The sequence below is a fragment of the Hemiscyllium ocellatum genome, unplaced genomic scaffold, assembly GCF_020745735.1.
Source record: "Hemiscyllium ocellatum isolate sHemOce1 unplaced genomic scaffold, sHemOce1.pat.X.cur. scaffold_169_pat_ctg1, whole genome shotgun sequence".
Taxonomy (NCBI): Eukaryota; Metazoa; Chordata; class Chondrichthyes; order Orectolobiformes; family Hemiscylliidae; genus Hemiscyllium; species Hemiscyllium ocellatum.
In genome coordinates, this window is record NW_026867852.1 from 261483 (window position 1) to 279639 (window position 18157).

Below are 18157 nucleotides of genomic sequence, written 5' to 3' on the forward strand. Positions count from 1 at the left end.
ACTCTGCACCCCCTCTCCCTCTCTATCTACCCCTCTCGCCCTCTGAGTTTCTGATTATTTTCCAGCGTTTTCAGGTAATCAAGGTGTGTATTTAAGATCAAGTAACTCGAAATGAAATCTGCAGCTGATAACAAGCTGTGTATCTAAACTGAGGCAAAATGCAACTTGACACAACAAACATTGCAGAACACACAGTTTGGGCACTTAGTTAGCATATTAGACCATAACATATAGGAGCAGATATTAGTCCATTCAGACCATCAAGTCGTCTATACATTTCAATCTTGCATGATACGCTTCCTCACCTCATTCTCCCGCTTCTCCTCGTATCCCTTGATTCTCAAGAACCTATCTATCTATCTCAGTCTTATACATACTCATCGGCCTGGCCTCCACAGCCTTCTGTGGCAATGAATTCCATAATCTCACCACTCATTTGATGAAGACTTTTATCCTTATCTCTGTTCTATTTGGTCTTCGCTTAACTCTAAGTCTATGCCCTCAGGTCCGAGTATCTCCAACTAATGGAAACATTTTCCCAACATCCACTCTGCCCAGGACATTCAGTATTCTGCACTTTTCAGTTAGATGCCTGTTCATCTCTCCAAACTCCACCGAGAATAGAATCACATTAACCAAACAGTAAAACAGCAACTAATGAAGTTAGAAGACCCCATCCAGACAACAAGCAAAACTAATACAATTTACGAAATAACGTGCAAGAACTGTAACAAACAATATATTGGACAACAGGCACAAAACTAGCCCGACGATACATGAACACCAACTATCCACAAAACGATATGACCTTCTCACTAGTATCCTTACAGATGAGGAAGGATACCACATCGACTGGAACAACACATCCATCTTAGGACGAGGCAAACAGACGCAATCGGGAATTCCAAGAAGCTTGGAATTGCAGCCAGAACACTATCAACAAACAAATCGCGTTATACCCCATCTACCACCCCCTGAGGAAAATAACAAGAAATGACATCACCACAGGAAATAACATCACCAACCCAAAGAAACCCAAACATATAAATAGAAAACAGGAATCATGTTCACTGATTCGCCTGAGGCCCACTGAAGATTTACCAACAGAGTGATGAAACTTCTGAAATGAACCTCCCAGCTCAAGCGAGCGAACCTAACTCCACATCCATGCCTCAGTCCTGAGAACATTCTCATGAACATCCTCTGAACACGATAAAAGTGCAGTGGATTCCTCCTGAGATATGGGACACAAGACTGTCGAAAATAGTCCAATTGTAAGAATGTAGAATCTGTTTGTTTAGATATGAGAAATTGTGAGGAAACAAGTCACCAGCGGGTGTAGTTTGCAAGCCCACTCACAGCAACTATGATGTGAAATAAAACATATGAGAAAAAAAAATTGTGTGTGATAAATAAAGGATGGCAATAATCTTCAGTGATCTTAATTTTACTCGCCCAGTCTCGGCTCTTTTGTAAAGAAAGTTCAGAGAACATTAAACGATGCATCAAATATGTCCCATCGAACAAAACGAAACTTATCATGGTCTTCGATTAATTTACAGATTCCTTAGTTCCAGTGATTTCCTGGAAAACCATCTCATTGCAAAAATTAGAGAAGGGTATGGATCTTTTTGCCAGAAAATAATAAATCAATCGCTCATCTTTGTTTCATGCGTAAGAACATCCAGATTCTTCTGCACCACATTTTATTGCAGTTTCTCTCGATTTTAATAGTTTTCGGACTTTGACTCTTCCTACCGAATTCATGGCCTCACATACCCGACAGGAAACTGCATCTGTCATTTTTTTTTCCTTACTCAGACGATCTACATACAGTATATCGCAAAGCAGATTCCCCAACCTCATCACAAGATGTCCTCCAATCTATTGTGCATCATCAGCAAAACTGGACAAATTTCACTCTGCCACTTCATCAGGTCGTTAATACAGAGAAACATCATTGAAGCCATATGCCTGACATTACTGCATTTCACGATTTACATTTTACAACTTCAAAAATTACACATGATTCGGTGGCGTGTGTTCAGTAAATAATGGACAGTCAAAGGTCATTTATTACACAACACCATGAACTCTTAACTTGTTCAACGACGTTTTATTATTTAGCCCCATATTGAGTCTCTGCTAGAAATAGAAATAGTGTTCATCTACCTGCTTCCTTGATAAAATCTTCATGTCATGTCAGCAAAAAATCTCTGGCAAATTGCCAAAGTGTGATTTTCCTTTCAACGAAAGATGTTGACTGAGTTTACAATCATCTTTTCTCAACTATCTGCTTTACTTCCGTTACTATGGTCTCCAGCATTTTCAAATTCACAGAAATGGCATTGGTGCAGATGGAAGCCATTTGGGCCATCCCGTCAGCGTCAACGTTCAATGAGATCCTGGCTGATTTGTTTTATCCTCAACTCTGAAAATGTGTTGCTGGTTAAAGCACAGCAGGTTAGGCAGCATCCAAGGAACAGGAAATTCGACGTTTCGGGCCAGAGCCCTTAATCAGGAATGAGGAGAGTGTGCCAGGCAGGCTAAGATAAAAGGTAGGGAGGAGGGACTTGGGGGGGCGATGGAGATGTGATAGGTGGAAGGAGGTCAAGGTGAGGGTGATAGGCCGGAGTGGGGTGGGGGCGGAGAGGTCAGGAAGAAGATTGCAGGTTAGGAGGGCGGTGCTGAGTTGAGGGAACCGACTGAGACAAGGTGGGGGGAGGGGAAATGAGGAAACTGGAGAAATCTGAGTTCATTCCTTGTGGTTGGAGGGTTCCCAGGCGGAAGATGAGGCACTCTTCCTCCAACCGTCGTGTTGTTATGTTCTGTCGATGGAGGAGTCCAAGGACTTGCATGTCCTCGGTGGAGTGGGAGGGAGAGTTAAAGTGTTGAGCCACGGGGTGGTTGGGTTGGTTGGTCTGGGCGTCCCAGAGGTGTTCCCTGAAGCGTTCCGCAAGTAGGCGGCCCGTCTCCCCAATATAGAGGATGCCACATCGGGTGCAGCGGATGCAGTAGATGATGTGTGTGGAGGTGCAGGTGAATTTGTGGTGGATATGGAAGGATCCCTTGGGACCTTGGAGAGAAGTAAGGGAGGAGGTGTGGGCGCAAGTTTTACATTTCCTGCGGTTGCAGGGGAAGGTGCCGGGAGTGGAGGTTGGGTTGGTGGGGGTGTGGACCTGACGAGGGAGTCGCGAAGGGAGTGGTCTTTGCGAAACGCTGATTGGGGAGGGGAGGGAAATACATCCCTGGTGATGAGGTCCGTTTTGAGGTGGACCTCCAAACCTGCACCTGCACCTCCACCTCCACACACATCATCTATTGCATCCTCTGCACCCGATGTGGCCTCCGCTATATTGGGGAGACGGGCCGTCTACGTGCGGAATGCTTCAGGGAACACCTCTGGGACGCCCGGACCAACCAACCCAACCACCCCGTGGCTCAACACTTTAACTCTCCCTCCCACTCCACCGAGGACATGCAGGTCCTTGGACTCCTCCATCGGCAGAACATAACAACACGACGGTTGGAGGAAGAGCGCCTCATCTTCCGCCTGGGAACCCTCCAACCACAAGGGATGAACTCAGATTTCTCCAGTTTCCTCATTTCCCCTCCCCCCACCTTGTCTCAGTCGGTTCCCTCAACTCAGCACCGCCCTCCCAACCTACAATCTTCTTCTTGACCTCTCAGCCCCCACCCCACTCCGGCCTATCACCCTCACCTTGACTTCCTTCCAAATAACACATCTCCATCGCCCCTCCCCCAAGTCCCTCCTCCCTACCTTTTATCTTAGCCTGCCTAGCACACTCTCCCCATTCCTGATTAAGGGCTCTGGCCCGACACGTCGAATTTCCTGTTCCTTGGATGCTGCCTAACCTGCTGTGCTTTAACCTGCTCTGATCTCCAACATCTGCAGACCTCACATTTTACTCGAAGATTTAATCCTCAACTCCACCGTTCTGCCTTAACCTCATGGTCCTTGATTCCCAAAGTGCGTAAATGTCTCTTTACCTCAGTCGTGAATGTACCCAGCCTTGTCAGTCCTCTGATGTCAGGAAATCAACAAATTTGCTGCCCTCTGAAAGAGAGAATATCCTCCTCATTTGTGTCTTAAATGGGCAACCCCTTCCTCTAACATTAGACCCTCTGGTCCTACACTATCCCACGTTTAAATCAAAGCAAAACAAATCTCTAAAGTTAGGTCTGCACTCACTCTTGTGTCCAGTGGCAATTCTGAGCATTGGAATTATTTTCGCTTTTGACCTCTGGTTAAACAATCTGCCCTGATTTACAAATTCGATTTGCCGATGACGATTCTGCTTCAAAAACACTTCATCAGCTGTGATCCATTTGGCGCTGGCCGACACTATACAAATGACACGACATATTTCTTTCTCGATCCATTACCAAGTTTATTAATCTCACTGCGCATGAAAATGGATTCTTCCCATCCACTCTATCCAACATCAATGTGTGTCGTTCAGTTCAACTCCCATCAGCCTCCTCAGTTCTTAACAAATATATATGGAAAGCAAATATTGAGATCATTGTGCAGACAGAGCAAGCCAGGAAGCAGTCTTTCAGGTTGGAAGCCTCCATTCCAGAAGCAGTGCTAAGGGTCACCATGCCCCATGTAGCTGCGGCTGTGGGGATAAGGTCATGCGTTAGCAATCCTTCCGGGGTTTCTCTGCATTGGTTCGAATTCTATCGGCTACAACTTCGCAATTTGAGTTTCGACTTCCCTCCTGCAGTACGAATTATTTTTCAAACTTCAAAACCCAGTCGCATCAAACAGTTCTGGACATTTGTCTACATTTAGGAAACTCGAGGTCTGAACCCCAAATACACTCCTGTTTCTCTTTCGATGGATACTGCTCGATTGTCGAATATCTGCAGTAATCCTTGCATTTATTCTGCGCAGGTGCTGCCTTCCATTCAAAAATCTTCAATCCCAGTGCTCAGGTAACTGGCCCTGGTGAGTGGCAACACTTACTACTGTTCATCAAATTGCCCATCCTCACTGGTCCTTCCAACGTCATTATGAACAGTCAGTGGAAATATCCGGCTCACCTTTCCTCCAAAAAAAGACCTTACCTCCCTCAGCAATCTGTCCAGAAAAGGGTATTTCCTCATGCCTGGTAATGTTGTAAGGCGGAGGTTTGTGAATGAATTTGGGAAAACATTGTCAGTTGGAAGGTGGATTTTTTTACAACGAAATACAACAGGAAATCTAGTGTGCACTTTTGTGAATCCTTACGACCAGATTGGGAAGCATAGAATTAGAGGGAAATGCAGTGTGAACTGCCCAACTGAGCAGAGACAGTCCAGACATGTTTCCCTTCTTTAAGAGGCCGGACCATCGACTCTGATGTTCTTCAGACATGCTCAGATCTGAGATATTGAAAGGTTTTGGAACAATGAGAAAGCTCTGGTACAGACAAGACACTGAATGGTTCAAACGGATGCAGTCCTGGTTATAGAAGAGCCGGTTACCGGTGACATGAATGTGTCTGCAGAGGGTGCGATCAGACTGTGACCTTGTCTCCACAATGAATATATCAGACTTTATTTTGGGCAAGTAATAATCATAGAGGAAAATTGACATTCAGGGAGTGGCAGGCCAAACTTGAAATCAGTAACAGCCAGTTTTAGAGGCCCATGCAAGCTCTGGATTCAACAGTCTCTCTGCCGAAATTGGTCAACACTTGCGGCTGATAAACGAAAGGTCGGTTGTTTGAGATCTTCAGGCGCGGATCTATGACTGTTCTCACTTCATCCGCCTTCTTTCCTACACAGTTCTGGGTTTTAAATTGGGTCAGCAAAATGTTCCCTAAAACAGTAATCTTATCCGGAACCAAAAACGTGTTTCTGTATTCTTTTAACGGCTAATGTTATAGACTGCGGATTTCGGGACACTGAAAGAAAAAACAGAAACTTCTATGTCCATTCCATCTATTGGCATGGAGGATCCAGTCCCACCATATACCAACACTTAGCCCTTTCGGAAGCTTTGATCTTTGAATTCAAATGAACCCAGCAATGATTAACTCTGCCTCAGCTCCACGGAGAAAGAGAGAACTGGAAAGGTATACTGCCGGCCTGGTTCTGCTGCGTGGGCGAATAGTTAAAGTGTTCGACTTGAAATCCATTGGGAATTCCCCACGGAGGCTGGAATCCTGCCGACTACGGCTGAGTGCAGAGAAAACCGAAGTTTCCTACCCATCCTATTGTTTGGGATCAAATCAGGCCGTGAGGATTCAATTGATCCAGGTAAGGATTGGTGCAAATCTCCAGCACACTCATCAAACCGTTCAGTTGCACATATACATGGGCAAATACGTTTGAACTGATGGAACACAAAATTGGAAAAGAGATGTGAACAGTGAAAGTGCCAAAAGACATTTTCTGTTCTGTAGACCTGTGACCAACTGCAGTTACTGGACAACTTTTGCAAAATGTACCTGAGCTGGCAAGGGGTTGAACTGATTCTACCCGATCTGTGTTCCAGATACGGTATCGATTGGATTATTGAGACTGGGTATAACTGCCACAGTGCATTCTATGAGAATCGGGAAGATAAGATCCTGGTATCTCTTTATCTTGCCGTGTGCAAGCACATACCTTCTCAATACTCGATGTTTGATATTCCATAGCCCCGCTTTCAGGTAGTCATTGGATTTACGATCTTCCTGCGTTTATATCAAACAGCTCGGTGACTTTGGAATTGGATGGTCAGAAGGAGATGGAGATGAAACAGGCAGAGAAGCAAAACGAGACCCGACGTGAAAGTGTTTCGAGTTTGCCGTGTGTCAGTTGATTTAAATGAGGCTTATTTGCTTGTCGCTGTTCTTTCAGATTCTCAGGTGCCACAGATCGGTGGATTTTGGGAAATTGAACATTACACATGAACAACCTGTGGGAGTATTACAGTTCACTGTCGATTTCATATCACAGCTCACTGCAACGTTTTATATTAACTGGAAAATGGGCTTGTGTTCAACCTAAAGCTGCGTTTTGTCGAAGAAACTTTAAACATGAAGCACATGGAACGTGTATAATCCTACGACCTCTGCCCCTGTGGGGAGATGTGGCCGTATATCTTCCACTGTGGCTGAAAATGAGGATGAGTTTCTCAAGGGGGTTACAACATAATATGAAAATGTGTTGCTGGAAAAGCCCAGCAGGTCAGACAGCATCCAAGGAGCTGCTGCGCTTTTCCAGCAACACATTTTCAGCTCTGATCTCCAGCATCTCACTTTCTCCTACAACATAGTATGACCATGTCAAACTTCAGTCCCATTATTCTATCACTTACGATCACAGGGAGAATTTCATTGGCATTTGCCCTGGAAACATCAGAATAAACGAGATTATGTGGCAAAAACGAAAAGTAGGACGATAATAGAATGATGTCTCTGAGCCACAAAGCGTGATGGGCCAAGTGGTCATTTTTCAAAACTGTAAAAAATGTAAGACGGGGGAAACCGATCTGCAGCGAGACTGATCCGAAAGGAAAATGCAAAAGCAGTGTCATTGAGAAAGGAGACAGTGTTTTCTGTCGCCCTCGTTGGTGAAGTAATCGTTATGGATCTACTCACTCACTGCCGCGGCACACATTCAGTTCCCAATCTGGAGATGGGAGTTCGGCACTTCCCGCCCATTGTGATGACAGTGTTTGTGAAACAGGAAATGAAGTGTGGAGCTGAGAATTGATTCACTTTTATGCCAAACGTGATTCATGCTAACACAAAATAAATAACTACGGTTGATGGAAATCTAAAACAAAATCAGGGATTGACTGAAAGATTATGCGCCTAGCAGCATGTGTGGAGAGAAACAGTGTTAATGTTTCAGATCAACAGAAACAGATTGCTATATCATGATGCCGGGGAAATGACCAGTTTTGTCAACATTTTTATCAAAATTTCTCATTCGCTGACACCCGTCATTTCGACATATTTGAAATGGTTTCATCGACTGTAATGCTGTTTCCGTTGCCTTTCAGCTGCTGAAGGTTTGTGCTTATATTGTTACTTTTTTCTTTTACTTTGTCTCACTCAGCAGCCATGTCGAATGGAGAATTGGTCCCCCCTTTGTATAAATCAATGGAGTCTGTATTTGTCTCTTTGTGTGATGTATGCAACACTCTGTTTCACATTTTCTGACGCTCAATCTGTTCATATTCCTCATTTCCCATTTCTGGTCTTTGAAATGTCTCACATTCGGAGGCAGTGTATTGTCAAGTTGCTGAGAGACTATGTCCTCCCGCCAATGGCTGGATTGTGTATAGCTGGGCCCACATTCTCCTGATAATGTATCTGTTACTTAGGGCTGCGGTAAGGAGACATTATTTACTCAACATGTTATGAGTCTTTCGAATTCTAAATGCAACATCTTTTCCTCCGGAAATAAAAGCAGTTTCATCCGAAATATTGGATGACAATGATGTATTTACTGTTGGTGAAAGATCGCTGTCTGCAGAAAATGAAGATGATCTGCTCTTGGTGTCTGTGCTATGGCCACAACATTTCCCGACAAATCTGCAGTGTCTGCTGCCTCAACTCGGTCTTCCCATTAAAAGTAGGAGTGAAGGAACGAGCGCAACAGAAGAGAAGAAAATAATTTTTGTGGGACAATGGAGAGAAATTCCAGTTTGTATTAACTGGAAGAAACAACATTCATTGGTGGAGAAAAAAGGAGGGAATAACTCTAGGTGCATCAAATCGCAACAGGCTGAGCTCAAAGTCAGAAAGCTGCGGGATCAGCAATATGACATCTGAAGAGGATGAAACAATGAGCCTTTCAAAGAGTGGACATCTGAATTTGAATCCAAGTTCTCTTGTTTACTAGAGAAGCACTTTAACGAACCGAGTCACAGTGCCTACACTAGGTGCGTGTTCACCATCCACACTTGTATTTCTCTAAGCACTTCATCACAAAAAGTTTGGAAATGTTTTTCTTTTTTGTGTAAAATGTTGTTTGGTGAGAATTGCAATCAATGCCCGCTTTTGCACAGACATTTCACAGTTTAACATTCTCTATTGAAAATGTACAGGGAAAGTCAATGTGCACTTACATTGGTTTCAAACTGTACTGTTCATCTGTTTAAACGGATAGAATAAGGAGAATGTGTCCATCCTTTCTTGGCACATTGACCGCGTTCACACACCCAGAGGGATCCTCAAACCAAGAGGAAGAGGGTTATTGTGGTGAATTGACCTGGAGTGAGTGTGAGCCAGAATCAACAGTGGGCAGTGTAGGCAGACCCATTGGCATCAACACTGAGCCTAACACCACCAGCTCCACGATTACTACCTGCCTCATGCGTTCCAGTCATCATTGCCATGCACTTTTATTTGACTTTCCCACTCCGCTTCTTCACTTGTTCCCGACCTATTGCAGGTGTCTGCTTAGAACCTGACACTTTTAGAAACATGTCTATATCAATGAGATATGCTTCACTGATCATCCGAAGATACCCTGGAGAAGAAGGGAATGACTTAGTTTCTTGAACCTTTCAACTCATGAGCACGACGAATCGTCATGCTGCTGCTAACGATGGATTGCTTGGATTTAGACCCAACAAAACTGAAAGAAACAGCGAGATGATTGGCGTGGGATTTGCCGTGGTAGTTTCTCCGGATATCTGCTACCATAGTCCTTCTAATTGGATGCAAACAATCCATACCTGTTGTAGAAGTGAAATGGAAAGTAATTACAATTAATTGATGTCTGAAACTTTGTTAAGCTGCTCTCATACCTTGTCTTGAACATGCGCAAACGTGTACAGCAGCAATTATCATCCTGGTAAGGAGTGCAGTTTCCGTCCCCTCACCCTTTCTGTAACAAAGGTACCGCGTTTGCTTTCAGTGCGAAGGAAACACGGTTTGAAAACAAGGTAACACTTATCTTCTGGTGTCACAGTGCACCACGGATTGTTGATGTCGCCTCTCTGTCAAATGAATCCCAAGATAGTCTCTGAAAGGCCTCATTTTGATTTTGTCTGCTGTTTTTCAACGCGAATGAACCAACATCAGAAATCCTGAATCATGCTTTGGTGCAGTTCGCATGTTAGCGACTCAGTCATTTCGCAACAGGAATGAATGGATTTGCAGTCAAACCTTCACACGTGCTCTGAAATCGAAGCCATGTTGGAACTGGAACTGAGAAAGTGATAGACACGAAATGACGTTGTATCAATTACCTCATAGAAGAGCAGGAAAATGTAAACCTGGTCAGGGGAGGAGGTGGGGACAGCAAAGTGAGACAAGTGGGGGTCTCGTGAAACCTCTTCTTTCTGATTCAGTCAGCAACAAGAGAAATGAAGGTGCCTCAGGCAGGATAGCTTTCCCATCTCGAACACCGAACATTCACGTCGAGTAAGGACCTCTTTGACACCTCATTGTTTTGTTCTGCTAATTCTATTTGGAGTTTCTTACCTCGGTTCTAGAAGTGCTTTTGTTTCACCTCCTCGTTTATTCTCCATCCTTCATTCTCAGTTTGTTGGGAAGAACGAGGTGAGGCAGGAATCAGTGCGGATATCCCACGCTGATCATTCTCTGCTGTAACTGTTCATTAATTTTACACCAAAAGCAAAATATTATGAATTGTATTTGGAACTTAAAAGGAAACATGTCGAAGGCCTCAGGCCTAAGTGACAGATATATTATCTCGAGAATGTGAGCCCAGTTCTCCACACTCCAGTCAGCGGGAGGAGAAATTGCCTCATCAGCTGCACTTTCACACTGTCTTCTGCAGTCAGAGTTTCCAAAGACCAGAAATGGAAAATGAGGGATTTGGACAGAGACTGTGAAAGAAGGTGACAATGAACAGACATAGAAAGACAAATGGAAATTCACATTGTGGAAGGCACTGAAAGGGTCAATTGTCCACTTGACATGGTGCTAAGTGACAGAAAGGAAAAGAAAAAGGTAACCATTAAAGCACAGCTTGTCACCAGCTCATGGAAACGGAAGCAGCATTACCGCCATATAAAATCTTTTAAATTTGTAAAAGTGACGGTTGGCAACTAATGAGAAGTTTTGATAAATATGATGATCCCACACATAATACTGAAAATTTGCCTGCATTACAATGTTGAAATACCGAACGAACCTGCTTCTGTCGATCTGAAACACTAACTCTACTTTGCTCCATGGATCCTGCCAGGCGCTGAGTTTCTCCAGCATTCCATGTTTTTGTGTCACATTTCCAGCATCCGCAGCTCTTTGTCTTATGTTAACCTGAATCGTGTGTTTGACAAAACATGACCACTTCTCAGCCACATCCATCATTTCCTGCTTTAGGAATGCTGCCACTACGACAAACAAGCACAGGAAAACTCCCACTCCGTGACTGGAAATCGAACTCGAGCCAGAGCGCTGGGAGCACTGAATCAGAAACAGTAGAGCACCACAGAAAACAACAGACCCTGCCATCCCTTTCATCAGTTACACTGCTGTTGTAAGATTTGTAACTCAGATTGAGGTTTCGGGTGTAGGTTTGCTCGCTGAGCTGTAGGTTTGAGATCCAGACGTTTCATTACCTGGCTAGGTAACATCATCAGTGGGACCTCTAAGTGAAGCGAAGCTGTTGTCTCCTTGCTTTCTATTTATATGTTTGTGCTGGATGGGGTTCGTGAGGTTTGTGGTGATGTCATTTCCTTTTCGTTTTCTGAGATGTTGATAGATGGTATCTAGATATATGTATTTGTTTATGACGTTGTGGGTGGAGTGCCAGGCTGAAGAAACCGACAGCAACCGACGTCACAGTCGAAAGAAAGGACAACGGAGAACTACAAACCTGCGTATACAGAAAACCGACAAACACTGACCAAATACTTAACTACATCAGCAACCATCCCAACACACACAAACGAAGGTTGTCAGAACACTATTCCAACGAGGTACCATACACTGCAGCACAGACGAACTTCGGAAAACAGAGGTGAACCACCTATACAACGTATTCATGAAGAACGGACACTCAAAACGTACAGTCCGCAGATTCCCCGAGAACAAACCACGACAAGCAGACCAAACACAGCCAGAAACACTAACAACCTTACGATACATCAAAGAAGTTTCAGAAATGACAGCCAGACTAACAAGAGCCCTCGGAATCCTAGTAGCAAACAAACAAACACTCTCAAATAAAAACTAGCAAACTTAAAAGACCCAGTACAACTCATGGTCAAAACCAACGTCATCTACAAAATTCCATGCAAGGACTGCCACAAAGACAACGTAGGACAAACAGGAACAAGGTTAGCCACCAGGATACACGAACACCAGCTATCCACAAAAAGACACGACCCTCTCTCCATCGTAGCCCTACATACGGATGAAAAGAAAACATTTCGACTGGAACAACACATCTATCCTGGGACAGGCTAAGCAAAGATATGCCAGAGAATTCCTAGAGGCTTGGTACTCCAAACACAACGCCATAAACAAACATGTAGATCTGGATACCATCTGTCAACCACTCGGAAAACGAACAGGAAATGACATCACTAGAATCCCCAGCAACCCCATCCAGGACAAACCTATAAATAGAAAGCAGGAGACAACAGCTTCACTTCACTGCGAGGTCGCCACTGATGATGTTACCTAAATTAGTCTCGAGGAAAATGGAGTGAGAAGATAAACAAAGCGAGAGAGAGGAAAGCGAGAGGGAGAGAGAAAGAAAGGGGGGAGAAGAATGAGAAAAAGTTAGAGAAGAGAAGGAGAGAGAGACAGAGAAACAGAGAGAAGGGAGATATAGAGGGAGGAAAAAGAGAGAGAAGTTCCTTGGATGAGCAAAGGGAGATAAGAAAGGAACAGAGAAGAGAGAGAAGGAGAGAGAAAATTTGAACTTGAGAAGTTGCGACTTTGTCAGCAAAGTCAAGTTAGCAGGATGGAAATTAAAAGAGAAATTAGTGATATATGTAAATGTGTCACCACTCCGCAACATTTTGATGAGGATGATGTTGAAGCCTTCTTCATTTCAATCAAAAACATGGCTAGGCAGATGGAATGGTCCGAGGATTGATGGGTAATACGAGTTCAGACTAAACTCGAAGTCAGAGCGAGTAAGGGATTTGGTATGATATTACGTGAGGTGTGAAAAGATTATGAATGAGTAAAACAGACTCCTTTGAGTGCTTCTGAACCGGTACCAGATGTATATCGAGAGCGTTTCTGAAACACAGGTCAGACTTATGTTGAGTTAAAAAGAAATAAACACAATACTTTGATGGATGGATTCTTATTTGGATAAAGAGAGGATATTTCAGGCTATAAGAGAGATAATTCTGCTGGAGGAGTTCAAAAATACATTTTTAGAGATTGCAAGAATTCACGTGGAGGAAACAAAGATTTCGGAAAGTCAGAAGGACAACAGAATTAGTAGATGAGTACATGCTGGTGCATAAGACAAGCTTTTGAACAGATATTCGTCCTGTGAAAGATCCAAATTGGCAGAAGGGGAGATTCTGCATTACTAAACCAAGAACCTTCCTGCACTTGGAAGATATTAGAGCAGGACAAAAAGAAGTCCAAGAGAGTCGAAAGGAGGTGAAAGGACTCAGCTGTTTCCATTCTGGCAAAGTTGAATACGGAAAGTATTTGAATACGGACAGTACTTGTCGTTAATTAAAGCCGTTGTGGAAAATAGAAGTGTTTAAAGAAGCTAAACTGGTGGCACGAGAGTGACACGATCTAACCAGTTGCTGGTAGTAAGAGATGGGCGAATATGTACCCTTTCATATCTATTTCCCATGAGTGTTGTAATTTGAGGTATATATGAGCAGAAATTTAGCGTTCCCTTATGTAAGATCACGTTGGAGCCCCAATTTAAGCCGGGGAAATTTTCGCTGGGCGTGATAGACAGAGTGTCAGTTCCACGAATTCAGCTTGTGCTTGGAAATGATTTGGCGAGATCCAAATTGGAAGTGACTCCCCTTATTGTGGAGAAGCCCAAGGAAGACGAAGAAACTGAGGAGTTAAAACAGAAATATCTTTCTATTTTCCCAGACTGTGTGTTGAACAGATCCCACTCTCAATAGGCACAGCACCAAGTGACAAGTAAAAAGAAAGATGAAGGAGTTGAGTTTAGGTCAGCTGATACACTACTTGATGTGATTCGTGCAGTGGGCCGAAGTACACAAGACTGTGTTGCAGCTACAACATAGAGAGGAAGTGTTATGGGTAGCACATGAACTACCTATAGGGGGTCCCCGAGGGTGACGAAACACGCAAGCGAAATACTAAACATTTCTCTTGGCCTGGAATGCACACGGGATGTGGTTGCTTTTTCTGACAATGTCATACATGTCAAATGGCAGGTAAGTCTCAGGCGGCAATAAAAACACGCCTTTGTTGCCAATTACCACAGTTGGAGAATCTTTCAGGTGGATTAGAATTGATTGCGTACATCCCCTTCCGAGAAGTAAATGTCAGAACCAGTGCTTGTTGACTACAATGGATGTGCTATCCATATTTCCAATGGCAATTCCTTCCCGGAGTATCAAGGCCACAATTCTGGTAGAGGAGTTAGTAGCTTTCTTCACACGCTATGACCTAACTAGTCAGATTCAGTCAGACTAAGGGTCAAATTTTACTACTCGACTGTTTAAGGAGGTTATTGATAGCTGAGATACAACACTTTAAATCTAATGCATATCTTCCTGAATCCTTGGGAGCTTTAGAAAGATGGCTTAAGACCTTGAAGACCATGAAGAGAGCATACTGTCAAGATTACCCGAATCATTGGGAAAATGATATCCCATTCGTATTGTTTGCCATTTAGAATGTTCCAAACGAATCCACTCAGTCAATTCCTTTTAAGTTCATATTCGCACATGAAGTGATTGCCCTTTGGAATTAATTAAAGAAACAAATGACAGGGTCAAAGTCGAAGATCACACAATTAAATCATATATCGGAATTGAGGGAGAGACAAAATTTAGTCGGTGATTCAGCAAAACAGCACCCAAAGATGGCACAGCGTAGAATTACGCAGGTGGCAGATAAAAATCTGGGACTCAGAAGTTTTCCCACAGGGATAACGTGTCAGTACTGTTACCAATCATAGGTGATCCCTTTAAAGTTAGGTTTACTGGTCCCTGTGAAAAAGTTGAGTCAGTTGAACTATTTAGCAAAGATGTCAGATAGAAAATAAAACTGTATTGGGTATGTCATGTGAACATGTTGAAAACGTATTACACATCAAAGGAAGAACTGGAGGAAGAGTTGTTCGTTACTGCCCAGCAGAGTGAGAAATCGAATTCAGTTGCTTTGAATTTTGATGTACCTCAAAACAGATTCTAAAATGATGAAGTCCTTGAGGAGTGGGATGGATTAGAAAGCTGTCTGTCTCAGGAGCATAGAAAAGGGTTGAAAGATTTTTTGTTCCGGCAGTCATGGTACATGCAAGAATCACATGGAGAGGACGAAAGCAATTGAACACGAAGTAGATGTGGGGAATTCTGCTGCGATAAAGCAGCAACCCTCTCGACTTAATCGTCTCAAAGGCTAACAGGACTAGATGCAGGTGAACACCATGCTCGACGAGAACATCATTGAACCAAGCCAGAGCGCGTGGAGTTCGCTGATTGTCTTAGTTACCAAACCAGATGATTTGTGTTGAATTTCGTGTGGATTATGGAACGGCCAACGCCGTTACAAAATCGAACTCATATCCAATTTCTAGATTAGAGGACTGCATCCAGAAAGTCGGACAAGCCAGTTACATCACCAAGTCGGGCATAATGCGTGGCTACTGGAAGGTACCATTGTCAAAGTTGGTGAACAAATCTCTGCGCTTGTAACTCCATATAGGCTATATCAGTTTAAAGTGATGCACTTTTGAATGAAGAACAAGCCCGGCACACCCAAAGACACTTGTACAGAGTTGTGGCCGGGTTGACAAATTGTGTAATCTATTTGGACGATGTAGTGATCCTTAGCAATTCAAGGCATGATCACAAGGGTCTGTTGGCAGAGCTCTTTGAACGACCACGAGAAGCGAAACTGATGACAAACATATAAAAAACAGAATTCACGGAAGCAGAGGTGATGTTCTTGGGATGTAACATCGGTCATGGCAGGTTGAGCACCATCTGGAACGTGAGGACGAAGGCTTCTGAGGAATTGCCATGATCAACCTCGAAGAAAGAGTTTCTTTAATTCTTCAGACTCAGCGGACTCTATCAGAAGTTTGTTCCAAACGGTACTAGTGTAGTGGCATCGTTAACCGATTTGCTGAAGAACAACACAACTTTTCGGTGTTCAGCAACATGGCACGTGGCAATTGACCATTTGAAGTCGATATTAACCACCAAACCAGTATTACCTGCACCAAACATCTAAAAAAACTTTTAAAGTAGCCATCGATGGTCGTTAGAGTTGGAGGTGTACTCCAACGGGAAAAATGAGCATGGGGAAGAACTGCTAGTTGATAACTTTTCATAGAAAATCAACATCTATCAGAAGAAATGCTCCACAATCGAAAAAAAAACTATTGAGTTTGGTACTGGCGTTACACATTTAATGTATGTGCCACGAATAATGGATCGGAGAGGTTATGTACACAGACCACAATCCGCTAAAACGTTGTATATATGTAATAATATGAGACTATTTCGTTGGCTTCTTATGGAAGAGACGTTCACTTTAAAAATCATGCATGTTGTGGGTCAGTAGAATGAAATCACAGATACGTTATCGCAGATTCAACTGATGGTGTTCAGATGAGATTGTCTTTATTTCATATTTTATATGTTTATATAGGAAAAAACTAAGTCGAAATTGTATGAAATTTATCGATATGTTAGGGTAAAGTATTATTTTTAAAAAATGAAAACATATCTTCATTATGATGGTTCATTGTTTCCTGTAGGGGTTTTAAACATATTAGTGCACGGTTAAGAGATTTAAAAGCAGCAGAACAACCAGACACAGAAACAAGTGTTCCCAATAAGACAACGACATAATCCTGGGTCGAACAATTCAATTCGTTCATTGCCTGGAGACATAAATATTTCGAGTTTGGCCACTCAGTTTAAATTTTAATCAGGAAAATATATAAATTTCAATTCAAATTTTAATTGCGTCTCTTGAAAGTCTTTAAAAATAAACAGGGACCCAATCAGATGCTCTGGGGTATGAGATGGGGGACATTGAACAGTTGAGAGGAGGACTGCCAGGACCTTGCATGTAACAATCTTCTTGAAAAAAATATATATGTGGAAAATAACTTTTCGATCCGTGATCTTTGACACAGAATCTCCCAACAGGGACAAAGAAGAGACAGGAAGATCCGAAGACAAGAACCCACAGCTGCCTGGTTTTGATAAAGAAGTGCTGTTTTGTAAACCTTAACTGGGAGTTTGATTTGAATAGCATTATCGAATGGAACAACAAAATGGGTAATAGAAATACATTGGTTTGTTAATTAATCTCTCTCTTACTTTACAAATGAAGTGCTCAATTTTTACTTCGTGTCGTTCTTGGCCAATCGAATTGTTGCAGATTCCTGTACAGCATAAATCGTTTCTGTGTTACTGGTTTTATCGTAAGCTGGAGGGTTTATGCTGTGTCATAACGAGTCTAAACAAATTTGGCAAAACAAGTGTGCATCTGTGCAGTTCTTTGAGTGAACTGGAGATTTGCACCATTCATGACCTGGATGAAGTGATTCTCCCCGCCGTGATCTGAATCTCCAAAAGCAAAAGGCTGCCCAAATTCTCCGTAGTTGACAGGATTTGAACCTGTGTGGGAATGCTCCAATGGATTTCAAGTCCATCGCCTTAATCACTCGGCCACAACTACAAATAGACGCGCAGAATTGTCATTTCCAGGTCTCTGTCCCTGGGAGCTTAGCAGTAGTGAATCATGGTTTGGTTTATTTGAATTCAAAACCCACAGCTTTCAAATCGATGAAATGTCTGGACAAAGTGGGTCTGGGTGTTCCACCCCGATAGGTGGGATCTATATTCAACTTAAACGACGGCGGAAAATGCAGACAAATACTCAGCAGGTCGAGCAGGATCTGGGCTGGGAAAAGGCGATTCAATGTTTCAAAACTTCTTCAGAACTCCCTTTTCTCCAAGTAGTACTGACAAACCTGTTGACATTCCCCAGAATTTTCTATTTTTTTTTACATTCCCAACATC

General features: G+C 43.0%; 1 non-coding gene across 1 annotated transcript; it reads right to left on the reverse strand.

Moving 5' to 3' along the window:
* Nucleotides 1–17731: 17731 nt before the first annotated feature.
* trnas-uga (transfer RNA serine (anticodon UGA)) lies at nucleotides 17732–17813 on the reverse strand. The gene has a single exon. It is a non-coding gene; the product is annotated as a tRNA-Ser (tRNA).
* Between the last annotated feature and the right edge of the window lie 344 nt (nucleotides 17814–18157).